Source organism: Cyprinus carpio, chromosome A6 (genome assembly GCF_018340385.1).
Source record: "Cyprinus carpio isolate SPL01 chromosome A6, ASM1834038v1, whole genome shotgun sequence".
In the NCBI taxonomy this organism is placed as follows: domain Eukaryota; kingdom Metazoa; phylum Chordata; class Actinopteri; order Cypriniformes; family Cyprinidae; genus Cyprinus; species Cyprinus carpio.
The window spans coordinates 4,785,644-4,801,026 of record NC_056577.1 but is presented as its reverse complement, the minus strand read 5'-3'; the positions used below and the strand labels follow the sequence as shown (position 1 = coordinate 4,801,026).

Below are 15,383 nucleotides of genomic sequence, written 5' to 3'. Positions count from 1 at the left end.
GAAAAAAAATAAAAATAAAATAAACAATGCCTACTGTGTTTTGTCATGAACATTAAGGCCATTTGTTTGACATTTGAGTGGACATTTGTATAGTAAATGTTGAACCCAGAACATTCCTTTAATGTTCTATTCACACACACACACACACATAAGGACATTTGTTTTCTATTTGAGTGGACACACACACACACTCACTGAGTTTGTTTGGCTGGATTCATGTGTGTGTGTGAGTCTGGGAACGGATCCATGTATATAACTCATCATAAGGAAGCATTGTGCTTTGTTGTGGGTTGCGGGGGAACTCTGAGTCTGTGACACCTGTTACCAACAGCCGGGCCGGCCGCGCCAACGCGGTGGCCAGAGTTTGCGCCGGTCAGTATGCCAACGGTGCGGCGGGGGGGATCAGAGGTCATCCTCTCACTGCGTTAGGGTTAAACACTCGCTTTTCTGACAGGCTGGAGAGAACAGCAGAAACAAGCTGTGAATGAGTCTGGAGAGAGCGGGGCCGATGCTGAGCCGCCATGCTTCGCTCCACGGGCCGCCGCTTTCCAGGTTATGAGCATGTGTGTATCTGGCGCCCCACCAAACCCAAGCGCTGCTCGCTGGCAGAGTGTGTGTGTGCCGTGCTATTCTACAGATTCAGAGCTGAACGACTGCCGAAGACGATCGCCAGATCTGTCAGTAGTAGATACTTATCATTCAGTTATGTGTTCATTAGACAGATTCGAGGAATCCTTCAGCCAGTAATCTAAATCTCACCCTCATGTCGGTCCAAACCTGTATGTTCGGTCTCTTTGCAGTTCAGTGGCCATGAACGTCAAGCTCCATAAAGGACTGAGAAGCACTATAACAGTTGTCCGTATGACTCATGCATTATCTTCCAAGTCTTCTAAAGTCATATGATGCTCTGTGTGAGGAACAGACCCAAATTAAAGTCCTGAAAAGCTCACTCCTTACGCACTCAGATTTCATCCCTGCATGTGTTCAGTTAAAAAATGCCATGTTTAGACATATCTGACGTCAGTAATGCTGCTCAGCATCGGTTCTCAGGTGCCACATGATCATCGTACAGCAAATATGAAAATCGGCATGGAATGAAAGTTTACATTTATCTCTTTTCTAAATGCATGTTGTTGGTTCATCCATGCATATCTTTCTAGTGATCAGCTGGAATTTTTTTCTTCTTTCTTTTCTTTTTTTTTTATATAACCGATACCGATTATTTTTATGTTAATATATCCAAAAACCGATATGCAATATTTATTTAATGTTTTACTTCTTTATTTAAATTTAATTTTCAAATCACATCAATAAAAGCACAGCAACAGTAGCAGCAGTGAAAAATAATATTAATATTAGGCTAAATAAATGGACAAAGTGCAACGTTTTCAAATGGAGAACATCATTACATAACAAAAAATATATCTGTAAAAAACAATTATCGGTCAATCTCTGTTTTATGTTTTACATTTTTTTTTAACCTCATAATGTTTAATCAAATTGTCATAACTGGATCATCTGGTGAAGTGACAGACTTCTCTTTTTGGTGACTTATGCAGGACCGATCATTTAGTCCAGTTAAACTCCGCCCCTTTCATAATCCACTGCAAGCTTGCATTCAGCCCCACCTCCATTTTTGATAGTGCCACATCTCAACATCCAATCAGCAACAGGTGGAAACAACCAAGTCCTGCCCTGCATTTTTTTTCTTTTTCAATAATCCATTTTAATTGAATCTACTTCACAATACAGAACAAACAAATCTGTTGCTACTTCTGTTACATTTCAACTTGAATATTCATGTATTCATGACCACAAATGAGATTTGAGAGTTTTGGTGGAGGGCAATATTTACAGTGTACCAAAAAACAAACAAACATTGAAACCAATGAAATAACTGATTCTTATCCTCAGACATTTTTATGCCATCAGAAGAATTTGCTGTGCGCAAGTCAAATTAACTATTATTATGGTGCATCTATGGTGTTGTTTTGTCTTTTTTGGAGGCTCGACAGTATGCATCGCTATCCATTATCCTATAGCTCTAATGTTTGGCTAAACATATACGTTTGTGTTCACTGGGAGAAAGTAAGTTGGATTTGGAGCAACATGAGGGTTAATGAAGACAAAATTTACTATTTTCTCCCTTTAGTGTGTGTGTGTGTGTGTGTGTGTGTGTGTGTGTGTGTGTGTGTGTGTGTGTGTGTGTGTGTGTGTGTGGAATGATGAAGATCAGGGTCTTGAGCTAATACTGTGGTACTGCAGGTCTCCGAGCTCTCAGACAGATTGCAACTGATTTTACACACAAGCACACACACACTGTGACTCTGCGTGTGTGAAAAACGCAGGTGGACCAGCACTAAGCTCGAGTCTCTAACCTCTTTGGCAGTAAGTTAATGAGGCTGCCACTAATGTCACTCCACACTGATCTGTGCTCCACTGAGCTCCACTCTGCCCCACGGCTGCCCATTATGTTAAATTTTCTCATGAACTTTCTTTGAAGTCTTTCCTAAAGTGTGTCTATGTGTGTGTGTGTGTGTGCACATAAATCACTCAGACTTGTGTGCTGTGAGACGGAGCTACTGAGTTCTTTAATCCAGGGAATCTCAACCAGTGGGTCTGATGGGTCACAGACGGCAGGTAAACACCTGTTTATTCATGCAATATAAAAAAGTAAAATGCTAACCATGTAATCATGTATAGATGACATAGTGAAATAACACTTCTCATGAGGACTACAAATAACCAAAATAAAACCAAATCACAATATGGATTACTGCAATTATCAAGTTGCAAAGACTGCAGTTTAATTACAGAAATATTTGCACTGTGTGTTTCATAGTGAAACACGACACTGTGTTCATTTACACGTGAGTAAAAAATCAAACATTTTGCATTGCAATTTTATAGTTGTACTATATAATAAGCAACTAATCAATAGTGATAATTGGTCCTTAAAATAAAGTATTACCTATTTTTTTTTTCTTAAATACTCTTTTCTGTTTCATAGTGAAATATTGCAATCATAATGAGTTTTATTTTGTGTAATATTTTTATCTAATAAATAACATTTTTATTTGCAATCACAATTTTTAAATTAAAAATGAGCTTTTGCCCTCAAATCGAGCCTAATTCCCTTATCTTAGATGCTGATGTCAAAGGTTGTGTGTCTAATTGAATTCTACAGTATTTTGGTACTAATTATAACTAATTAACTAATTAACAGAAGCCAACATGAGCAGGCTGTATGACACTGTCATCCACAAAAAAACATCAACAAAACAACACAAGGTCACTGAAAATATGACACTATTGTGAGCTATAGAGAGCATGAAATTTAGTCATTTAGACACACTCCCCAATATGTAAATGTGGGTGGGAATATGTTAATGAGCTCATGGTTGTGATGTCAGTCATATTTTAGGTTGAGTAAATGTTCTGTGTGAACTGGAGGTGAAGTTTTGAGTTGTTTGAACTTGTATTTCAAAGATCCTGTGCAGATCGTCTCTCGGAGTCTCTCTACAGCCCAAACCGCCCAAAACATCCCCGTGTCGGTCCAAACATCATTTTTCATCTGAGCGTTTGACGCGACGGAGCGCTGCTGTTTGTGTGTGTAATGTATCAGTGTGTGATTTCTGACAGAGGAAGTGTGTGTTGTGCCATCGATCTGCTCTCAGACAGCTCTTTCTGCTCCGCTGACAGACAGTGATGGAGGGCGGCGAGCGGGCGGCACTGACTCCAGACCAGTGACACTGTCCCACGCTCACAGAGTCTATTGATCTGCTCTGGATGGACGGCTGGAGACAAACACGCGGCTTACAGCCGGTTTAGAGCTGGTTCTACGCCGCTAAACTGAACAAATCTAGAATGAACTCAAGCACAGCTCTAAACTTCACAACTGACTGAATCTAATTCCCTTTATATCTTCCTTTCGATGCTTTAGTGTTGTATCTGAAGTCTGTTTAAAAGCTTACGAAGCCCTGTACACCCTTATGAGACAGAGATTTACACCGACATGTCTTAAAGTCGACATTTCCTTCCTCCTCTTGTGTTCCTGTGTGTTTATGGCCAGAATGCATGTGTGTTAGAAACAAAATTTAGTTTGTTTTACTCAAATTTAGTTAGTATTTAGTTTATTTAATGAATAGTATTCATTATTTTAAATTAGCTTTTCTTTCTGTATTTTCAGTTTTAGAAAATGTATGTCTTTATTTCATTTTTGCTTGCTTTATGTATGTACTTTCCCCCTCGCCCCAGTACTTTATTTCAAGTTTGTTTTCCATCTAATGTTTTATTATAGCTTTATTTCAATTAACAAAAAGGTTTCTAGTAGTTTTAGTTAACAATAAAAACACTGCTGTCTTTATTTCAAATTATAATAATTATTCAGAAAATCTTGACTGCTTTGAACAAATTGAATCAGTGAGTTATCTGATTCATGAACACATCATTCAGACTGCTTTTGTGACTAACTGATTCACTGAAAAGATCCAGCTCAAAAGAATGATTCATTGTCTTTGATTCAGTGATTCAAGTCTCTTTACTGTCATTGGTGGTCCGCTGAATGCATCCTTGCTTAATTTCATTTAAAAGAAAAGACCACAAACTTTTGAACAGTTGTGTATTTTTATCACAGAATATATTAATCTTTGTTAATGTTAATCAATAAAATAAAATTTAATAAATGCTGTATTGTTAGTATTGTTAGTTCATGTTCAGTAATATAATGAATTAGATCTTATTGTGACATTGCCATTTCTCTCATGAACTCTCATCAATCAAGATTTTCATGTAATATTGACCAGAATTGAAATTAGTTCTTGTCTTGTACTTTAATGGCGCTTTTAAGCGTCAAAGTTTGCATTCACATCCATTTTAATTGCACAGAAAAGAGCCACTGGCACATTTCTCACAATTCCTTTTTTGTGATCCACAGCAGAGAGTCACACAGCTTTGAATCATCATGACAGTGAGTAAACGAACTGTTCCTTGAATACGGCAGCACGCAGCATGTACCGCGGATGTATAAATGTGTAATTTGGGAACCTGTGCTGCTCACATCGAACGAGAGCAAAGCGTGAACGTTCAGCAGAGGGCCGCGTCACACATTCTGAGTCCTTCAGAGAGGAAAGTTCATTAAACACCTCTGGGACGAGTCTCCTTAGTTTAGCGGTGACATCGGGCTGGGTGTGCAACGGTGTTAAAACGTTCGCAGAAAGTGACATCTGGGTGTGCAACGGTTAAAACGTTCGCACCTGTTTCTGAACGCTCTGCCACACACACACACACACTCAACAGACGGCAGAGAGAGAGATCGAGAGAGAGAGAGGGTTTGAGTTATTCATAAGGCAATTACTGCGAGACAAGCGCGAGAAGTGCAGGGGACGGCAGTCAGGCGTTTACTTAAAGTGGAGTTTCTACTTCAAAGAGCCTGAGGAGCCGCAGCGGAGCGAGAACCAGATACAGAGAAGAGAGGAGAGGAGAGCTCACCACCTCATCAGAAACACATCTGATATTCCTCTCACCCTAATCCTCACACACAGCCCGCCATTAGCCCATACACTCACTCTCACACACACACACACACACACACACACACACACACACGCACACACGACTCAACAGACAGAGTTTTTTAGTATATCTGTAAGGTGAAATACAGCATCAAGACGTCTGAGACAGATCTGTGTTTTTGTGATTTAACCTGGAAATTAATTGTTGTTTTTCATTGCTACTGCTTGGTATAGTACTATTTGTTTATTTTAAAATACAATGATCTTGCCATAAAATATTAATAAATAATGGTTTGGCTATGAAAAAATAATAAATAATTTAACATAGAAATTAACAAAATTATTATTAGTAACTTATTTTTATTAACAACCTGGCAAAAATAATTAAATAAATAAATAAAATAAATAAATAAATAAATAAATAAATAAATAATATTAATAATATAATAATATTTATAATAATTTTATATATAATATAATATTTTTAATACTGCTCATTTTAATTACATTTTGTCATCATTCCCTCATGCTTTTCTAAATCTTCTGTTATTTTTATTATTATTATTATTATTATTATTTTCAAAAGAAGAATCTTTGAAGAATCTTTATTTCAAATACTGACCACATTTTTCAATAAATGTCCAATTTTCTTGTCATAATTATAATGGTGACTAAAACGTTTTCTTAAATGTTCTACTAATTTTATTTTATTTATTTATGTATTTTTTATACAGTGTGAAAAAAAAGTGATTGGATTGATATAGATGTGAAACATTTTTTTTTTACACTCAATGTAATTATGTTTGAACTTTTGTTTTCTAAGAACATTAAAATGTTCAGTTTTCTTGTCACCATCAGAATGTTATTTAAAGGTTACAAAAAAAATAAATAACAAGTACAAATAACATCACAAGGACATTCCCGAGAATGTTGTTTTAAGAACGATTTCTCTTTAGATTGTGAGAATATTTATCAAATATCAATAAAGTTATGAGAACATTCCATAAACATTAAATATGTTTTGTTTTTACATTTGCTTTATATAACATTTACAAAATGTTCCCCATTAGCTGAGAAACACCATGAAAGTTTCATAAAAGTACTCTGTACAACTTTTGGCACTAAATTTCAAGTCATATGATGCTTTATGTGAGAAACAGACTCAAAGTTTGCTCATTATTCACTGAAAATCTTCTCCATCGCTGCAAATCTTAAATCTGATATTCAGACATTTACTGTATGAAACATAAAAACCAAAGGCGTTTCTTCAGACCTGGCATAGATTTTCTTAATCTGAACATGTAAATGAGATTTCAGCACATTCGGAAGTAGATCTTCTGTTTCTATGTGATCAGATAAGTATAAGTAGATGACTAAAGATAACCAGATGTTCTTGCTTCCACTGAAGCTCAAGATGCTCTCAGATCATGCTGTATGTAACTGTGTGTGTGTGTGTGTGTGTGTGTGTGTGTGTGTGTGTGTGTGTGTGTGTGTGTGTGTGTGTGTAGCACACACTTTGATCAGTGATGTAAACACTCGTCTCTGTTTGTTTTGTAAGTGGACTAAAATCAATGTTCCAAACTTGTCAAGTTTTCAAAGGCGTCCAGGAGCGACACGCTTCAGATGTCTCCTTACTTCACAGAAAACTACAAACCGCCTTTAAAAGATCTGTGAATAAATCAGGCTTTCAGAGCGTTCACAAGATCAGTGCTGCGTGTTTCATTATCTCTTATGCGCTTCAGAGGTGGATCACATTTAAGATGAGCAGAAGAGTGCAGAAGAAGTCTTGAGTGTATGCTCATGTCGTAAAAGGTTTGTTATTGTACAAGAGAGATGACTTGATTTACATTTGTGTTGGAGTTTGAGCTGACTTCAGGTTTCATCTTTGATTCTGTGATCAAACGCAACACACTGCTTGATTATATTTGTAATACTTTATATTTTGTACACTTCGGTTCAGAAGTTTGGGGCTGGAAAGATTTATTAAGGTTTTTGAAAGAAGCCTCTTCTGCTCACCAAGGCTGCCTTTATTTGATCAAAAATACAGTAAAAACAGTAATACTGTGAAATATTATTACAGTTTCAAATAACTGTTTTCTATGTGAATATCTGTTAAACTGTAATGTATTTCTGTGATGCGCAGCTGTATTTTCAGCATCATTACTCCAGTCTTCAGTGTCACATGATCTTCAGAAATCATTCTAATATGATGATTTGCTGCTCAAGAAACATTTCTGATTATTATCAATGTTAAAAACACTTCATTTTTTGTTTTTTGTGTGTTATGTTTTATTTTTTATTTTTCTGGATTGAATAGAAAGTTCAGAAGAACAGCATTTATTTGAAATAGAAATATTTTGTAAATTTATAAATGTATTTACTAGCACTTTTGAATAAATTAATGCATCCTTGATGAATACAATTTTTATTTAAATTTTGAATAAATTAATGCATCTTACCCCAAATTTTGAACAGTAGTGTATGGAAACAGATTTAGGACCAATCAGACGTCTGTATGCAAATGTTCTGATGACATCATCGCTTGGGTTCGATTTGAGTGATTTGAGTTGACAACAGACTAAATCAGGCAGTTTTTAAACTTTAACCTTAAAAAAAGTAAATATCTCCCACATTCAAACTAGCATGATCACAACATTTGTGTTTTCAACATTTCAGTCAATCCACCTTCCTTAGCCTTTTCTATTTGCATGTAAACATTAAATGTCTTAAAAAATTAAAACGTACAAAAAGCTAAAAATAGAAGCAAACCCAAGACTGAAATGATCTGCAAAAAAGATTGATTCTCTGTTTAAAGCAGTTCAAATAATAAGGATATATGAGTGGTGTTGCTATGGTGTTCTGGATGGTTGCTAGGTGTTTTCTTCCTGTCTGGTGGTCTGAGTGAAAAGTGTCCTGCACCTTCTTTTTTCATCTGTTTTATAGTGCAGCAGGTGACAATTGTGCATCTGATCACTTAGTGAAGTAAGTGAGAGCAGTAGTAATAGAGATGTTTAATCACTAATAAGAATGTTTTCTGTAGAGTTTCACTGCTGCTGTAACCAGTAGAAATGCTCAGCTCAACTTTAAAGTGACTAGAATGGATGGAGATAGAAACCTAAAGCTCTCTGCCTCAGATAAAGCTGAACAGATTGAATCCGATATTCTTCTAAAGCCTCAGGGACACAGCTCTTTTCCCACACACACACACACACACACACACACACACACACACACACACACACACACACACACACAAACACACACCCTCACACAGATATACACACACAACACACACACACACACACTCACACTCACTCACACACACGTGTACGTACTCCTCGGCAGGTCTCTCCAGAAAACACTTTTTTCATGAGTGATTTTGAGGTGAAGTGCTGCTTCAAATCCTTACACGAGCAGAGAGAGAGAAACTGAGAGAGAGAGAGAGAGAGAGAGAGAGAGAGAGAGAGAGAGAGGAAGCCTATAGAGTGGAAAGAGTGTAATAAGAAATGTTCCCATGTCAGGATGGACTGAGAGGAAACTCAAGCATGGCTAAAAAGAGCGTTCGGAGCCAGTCAGTGAATTCTGTTCCCTATTTGTCTCTGCCACTCGCCGAGCTCTCTTCATTAATAATGCATGAACTGAGCTCATGTATTAGTGGCCAGCCTAGCAGAGAGAGAGACTGTGAGGTGTGTGTGTGTGTGTGTGTGTGTGTGTCTTATTTATTGAGGAGATTTTGGGAGCCGCATCAGGTGTGGCGTTCGCTATGCATCACGGAGGAAAGCCCACTCAGGGTCCCCAGAAACACACAGTAATTGAGTTCATTGATCAAATTCAGAACGACACGCGGGAGAGAGAGAGAGAGAGAGAGAGAGTCAGGCTTCCTGTGTTAGTGTCAGCTGCTGCACTGAACAGTAAGATTTCAGCTTCATGAAAATAGCAAAATCACCTCACAGTCAAGAATTACTGAAATCAAACGGATAGTTCAGACTTTAAATTGTGATTGGACGAGCCGTGTTTGACTCCTGTGTTAATGCACCACTGTTTATGAAGCTTGGAGGAAGAATTTACTAATTTATTGTTTTATTATTGAACACTGATGTTTTGTTGTTGTTGTTGTTTTGTAACAGTACCAATGCTTTGCTTTTTAAAAGCTATGAGAGCTGTTGTAAAATCACTGTAACAAAGTGATATATTGATTTAGAAAAATAAAATTAATAAATAAAAATAAAGGCTCTTCTGCTCACCAAGGCTGCAATTATTTGATAAAAAATAAAGTAAAAACAGTAAATACTGTGAAATTTTAAAATAGCTGTTTTCTATTTTAATATATATATATATATATATATATATGTGTGTGTGTGTGTGTGTGTGTGTGTGTGTGTGTGTGTGTGTGTGTGTGTGTGTGATGCAAAGCTGAATTTGTTACATCTGAAGGATTATTTGCTCAATATAGAGTTCAAAATAATATAATTCACTTAATCAAAAATACAGTAAAAATGTGAAATATTACAATTTAAAATACCTGTTTTTACACTTAAAAGTATTATTATTATTATTATTATTAACTTTTTTAATTTTTTTAATAAAACAAAAGATTATTGGAAGTATTTCAGTTTTTTCTACTTAAGAAATTCACATTAAATTTCACGTTTCTTTGTAATTATTTGGGAAATTTACTAGCAATTTCAGAGTAAAAATTTGATTCCGAAGCAATATTTTATTCCAAATAATTCTGTTTATTCTGAAACAATATTTTTGTAAAAACCGTGATATATTTTATTTTTTAACGATTCTTTAGTGCTTATTTTATGTTCAAGAGAAATTTATTTTTTTGTTATTGTTGTTTTTTGTAGTTTTGGTGTTTTATTTGTTTTTTTGTTTTGGTGATTTTATTTTTCCCTTGTTGAATAAAAGTATTAATTTATTAAAAACATAAAAAAATTAAAATCTTTCAGACCACAAACGTTTGAACGATAGTGTATATAAAATAAAATGACTTGCACTAAAAAATGTCCCACAAACCACAGAAACACTGAAGAATCAGACTTGCTTAGTTAATAGTCTCGTAAAAGTGTGTGAGGTTCACAGCATTGTGTCTTAAAGGAGTTTTACAAGTAGCACAAATCTCTGCTCAGCTTCAGCTTTATTGAGAGTGAAGACGACAGAAGAACAGCAGAATGACAGATGCATTACTGCTGTACGAGGCTGGTTAAATCATGACAGACTGACAGCCATCTCAGTTCAGCCTTCTGTTTCTGCGGCCCTCAGATCGCTTCATTCACCAACAGCAGCTGTAAACACTCCTGGAAAAGAGAAGAAAGCAGTGTGTGTGTGTGTGTGTGTGTGTGTGTGTGTAGACAGTAGAGATGAAATGCAATTCTGCACACAGAGAGAACAAGCCGTGTGTAATAAGACTGACAGCGAAACACCTGTGATCTCTAAACTGAAAACTAAAACTAATGAACCACAGATGAACCTTGTGTTTAATTGCCGTCAGTGTGCACTGAACTCTATTGCACAAGCTGAAATTCTGAAAACTCTCAAATTGACTAGAAATGACCTGTTAAATGCATGGAAACAAAGATGTTATTATAAAACACTGATGAAAACTTCTATATTTATTTTACAGCCACACAATAATTTGCAGGATTCCCAGCTCCCATTTAAAATGTCATTTTGTGCTCTAAATCTAGTTCTCAAATCCAGTTCTTCCACATATAATCGGTTCTGCCAGAAGAAGTCAATCTAAAACAAACCCATAAACAAGCAGTAATGGACTAGTTTGTAATCTGTGTTTATTTGGGCTGGAGAACTAAAGCTGCTTTACTCGCCGCTGGATAACAATCACAATCAAGCATTCCTTCATTTCTCGCTTCCCACAAAAAACATCATTTATTGTCCCGGAGCCATTTTAACATTTGCCAATATTAGTAACGTGTTGACAAAGAGTGGCATAATGACAGTCCTTATCTGCAGCTCGGTGAGAATCTGCCTCATATGAGCGGCTCACAGTAAGTAAACAGATAATGAGAAACGAAGGATCTCATCACCTGTATCACAATCAACTTCTGTCCCGTTTCACTCAGCGTCCTCTGAAGTGTGTGACGAGTGTGTGTTAATGTTCATGTTCTCGGCTGAGGTAATAATGGAGCCGCTCTCAGGTGAGACGCATGATGTGCTAATGCTGCTCACAGATTCACCTGAACGTGAGACAAACTCTGAGCTGCGGGGAACAAACCTACAGAAACAGACTGTACAGGTGTGATAAACGATAACACACACTCTGATCTGCTCTGTCTGTGTGTGTGTGTGTGTGAGTGTGTGTGTGTGTGTGTGTGTGTGTGTGTGTGTGTGTGTGTGTGTGTGTGTCAGGGATTAGTGGCTCTTTGATTCTGTCTGGAGACCGACTTCACCTCGTGGAGTGGATCTCATTTATCCCCTAAACACACATTGTGTGTCCATTCATCTGTATCTGCTCTCTCAGTCACCTCATTGAGTCACACACACACACACACACACACACACACACAGCAGAACACAGCAGAACATAAGTTCTTTCTCTTTGAATTTTTATATCAATATACATACATATAGATCTATCTATCATATATTTTCATCTATCTATCTATCTAGATCGTCTATATGTGTATCTATCTATCTATCTATCTATCTATATCTATCTATCTATCTATCTATCTATCTTTTTTTTCTGTCTGTCTGTTTGTCTGTCTATCTATATATCTGTATGTATCTATCTATCTATCTATCTATCTATCTATCTATCTATATCTATCTATCTATGTCTGTCTGTCTGTCTGTCTGTCTGTCTGTCTGTCTGTCTGTCGTCTATCTGTCTGTCCTGTCTATCTATCTATCTATCTATCTATCTATATATCTGTCTGTCTGTCCTGTCTGTCTGTCTGTCTGTCTGTCTGTCTATCTATCTATCTATCTATCTATCTATCTATATATCTGTCTGTCTGTCTGTCTATCTCTCTATCTCTCTATCTATCTATCTATCTATCCGTCTGTCCTGTCCTGTCTGTCTGTCTGTCTATCTATCTATCTATCAATCGCTGTCTGTCTGTCTGTCTCTGTCTGTTGTTGTCTATAATGGTCTGTCTGTGTCTGTCTATCTATCATTTCGCTCTCTCTGTTGTGATGGTTCTGTGACCTCAGTGGTTGTCTGTGGTGGTTTTGTTTGTTTGTTTTTTGTATGTTTTGTGTTTGTTTGTGTGTGTGTGTGTGTGTGTGTGTGTGTGTGTGTGTGTGTGTGTGTGTGTGTGTGTGTGTGTGACAGTGAGAGACAGACAGAGGTGAAGGATGTTAGCTCAGTGTGTGTCGCGGTGGTGGTGGGTGTTCGGGGGGGTGGATCAGCTCTTGTCCCAGGGCACAGTTTTAATGATGAAGCTTTGAACGTCTGACTGCGGAAGGCTGGAAGGGGAACGCGGCTCTCCTGATTGTGTGTGCTGGGGGTCTTCTGCTGGATTCCTCGGGCTGGTTCTGTCCCTCAGGCTCGTCTGAAGTATCAGACGGGTTTCCATCCTAACAGGAGCTCGAGCAGGAGGGCGGGGGGTCGTCGGCCCAACGCTGCCAAACCCTGAGCGAAGAACCACTTCAGCTCTCTAAACGCTGCTCCAGTTTGACATGTTCGGAAGAAAAGATGAGCTGTTTGTTCTGCACGAATGCACCTGTTTTATCATTCGGCACGTGAAAATCAATACATCAAGAAATAGGCTGAACTTTAGGACTTTGATAAAGATTTCATTACATTTATTACCAGTGATGCTTGAGTTAGTAAACAGCTTTAGGAACAGATCTAGAGGACTATGATTTCCATGATGAAGAAATCGTGGAATCCAGTCATAAAAATGGAAGTTAATGTATAATGTGGAATGTCTTGGAATTTGCCAAATTCTGAATGAATAAATCAAAAGTAGGTCAGTACTTTTAAAATCAAATAGTGATATGAACTGATGTCTGTGAATATTAAAACACAAAATACTATGTATTTAAAAAGAATATTTAAATCCCGCATCTTCTGCGTGTCTCTGTGTTAATTAATGGTAGTGATACTATTACTACTACTAATAATACAATTATTATTAAGATTTGATTTTTAAGGAATAATCACACACATTTTCTTTCTTGTTTTAATTTTAACAGCAAACTTTTTTGCAAAAAAAGGGTTTGTTTAATTTTCAATTAATTAAAAGATAAATTGAATGTCTAATGCCATCATTTGATTACTAGAAAGAAAAAAATAAATAAATACAAGTAAATACAGAAAGTACATAACATAATTTATGAAAAAAAAAAAAAAACTAAACATTTAATTTTTATTATTAAAATTTAATTAAACCATTACAATGGGATCTAGGAAAATTAAAACAGAAAACACATAATTAAAAAAAAAAAAAAAATAAATAAATAATAATAATAATAATAATAATAAAGGATGTGTGTGCATGTGAATGAATGAATGAATGAATGAATGAATGAACTACAGTCATGGCCAAAAATATGGGCACCCTTGGTAAATATGATCAAAGAAGGCTGTGAAAATGAATCTGCATTGTTAATCCTTTTGTTCTTTTATTTAAAAATTTACAAAAATCTAAACTTTCATTGGATAATAAGAATTTAAAATGGGGGGAAATATCATTAAGAAATAAATGTTTTTTCTCAAATACACATTGGACACAATTAACGGCACCCTTTTATTCAATACTTTTTGAAACCTCCATTTGCCAGTTTAACAGCTGTAAATGTTCTCCTATAATGCCTGATGAGGTTAGAGAACACCTGACAAGAGATCAGAGACCATTCCTTCATCCAGAATCACTTCAGACCCTTCAGATTCCCAGCTTCTCCTCTTCAGTTCACTCCTCTCATGTTCCGTAGGGTTCAGGTCAGAGGACTGGAATGGTTATAGCAGAAGCTTGGTTTTGAGCTCAGTGACCCATTTCTGTTGTTTTTGAGGTTTGTGTTTGGGTTATTGTACGGTTGGAAGATCCAAACATGGCCCATTATAAGATTTCTAACAGAGTCAGTCACTTACTGATTTTTTTTATCTGTTGGTATTTGATAGAATCCATGATGCCATGTATCTAAACAAGATGTCCAGGACCTCCAGCAGAAATATAGGCCCACAACATCAAAAATATTGCAGTGTATTTCATTGTACACATGGGGTATTTTTTATCCCTGTGTTTACCATCCCCATCTTGAGTGTTTGCTGCTAAAAATCTATTTTTTTAGTTTCATCTGATCATAAAAGCCAGTCCCATTTAAAGTTCCAGTCATGACTGATAACTGAATATGCTTTAGTTTGTTTTTGGATGAGCTAGGAGAATTTTCTTGAAACCCTCCCAAAAAACATGTGTTGATGTAGGTTCTGTTTGACAGTTTTTTTTAAAGGTTTTCTGAACCAGAGATTCTGCTATTTTCTGCAATTCTCCAGCTGTGGTCCTTAGAGAGTCTTTAGCCACTCAAACTCTCCTTCTCACCGCACATTAGGACGATATAGACACACGTCCTCTTCAAGGCAGTTTTGTAACATTTTCAGTTGGTTGGAAATTCTTAATTATTGCCCTGATGGTGGAAATGGGGATTTTCACTGCTCTAGCTCTTTTCTTAAAGCCACTTCACTATTTTGTGTAGCTCAATTATCTTTTGCTGCACATCAGGAATATATTCTTTGGTTTTTCTCATTGTGAAGGATGATTAAGGGCATTTGGGCTTTGTTTTCCCCCCTCTTTATATTTCTGTGAAACAGGAAGCCATGGCTGGATAATTTTATGTTCATAATCAACCTGGAGTACTCAAAATTGTGAATATGAACGGGAATATACTTTTATTTTTTGGTAA

The 15,383-nt window shown here is 36.5% G+C and overlaps 1 long non-coding RNA gene across 1 annotated transcript; it reads left to right on the top strand.

Annotated features, from left to right (window-relative positions):
- Positions 1-296: 296 nt before the first annotated feature.
- On the top strand, positions 297-949 carry LOC122145256. Its single transcript, XR_006160202.1, has 2 exons — positions 297-372; positions 455-949. It is a non-coding gene; the product is annotated as an uncharacterized LOC122145256 (long non-coding RNA).
- The last annotated feature ends 14,434 nt before the right edge of the window (positions 950-15,383 follow it).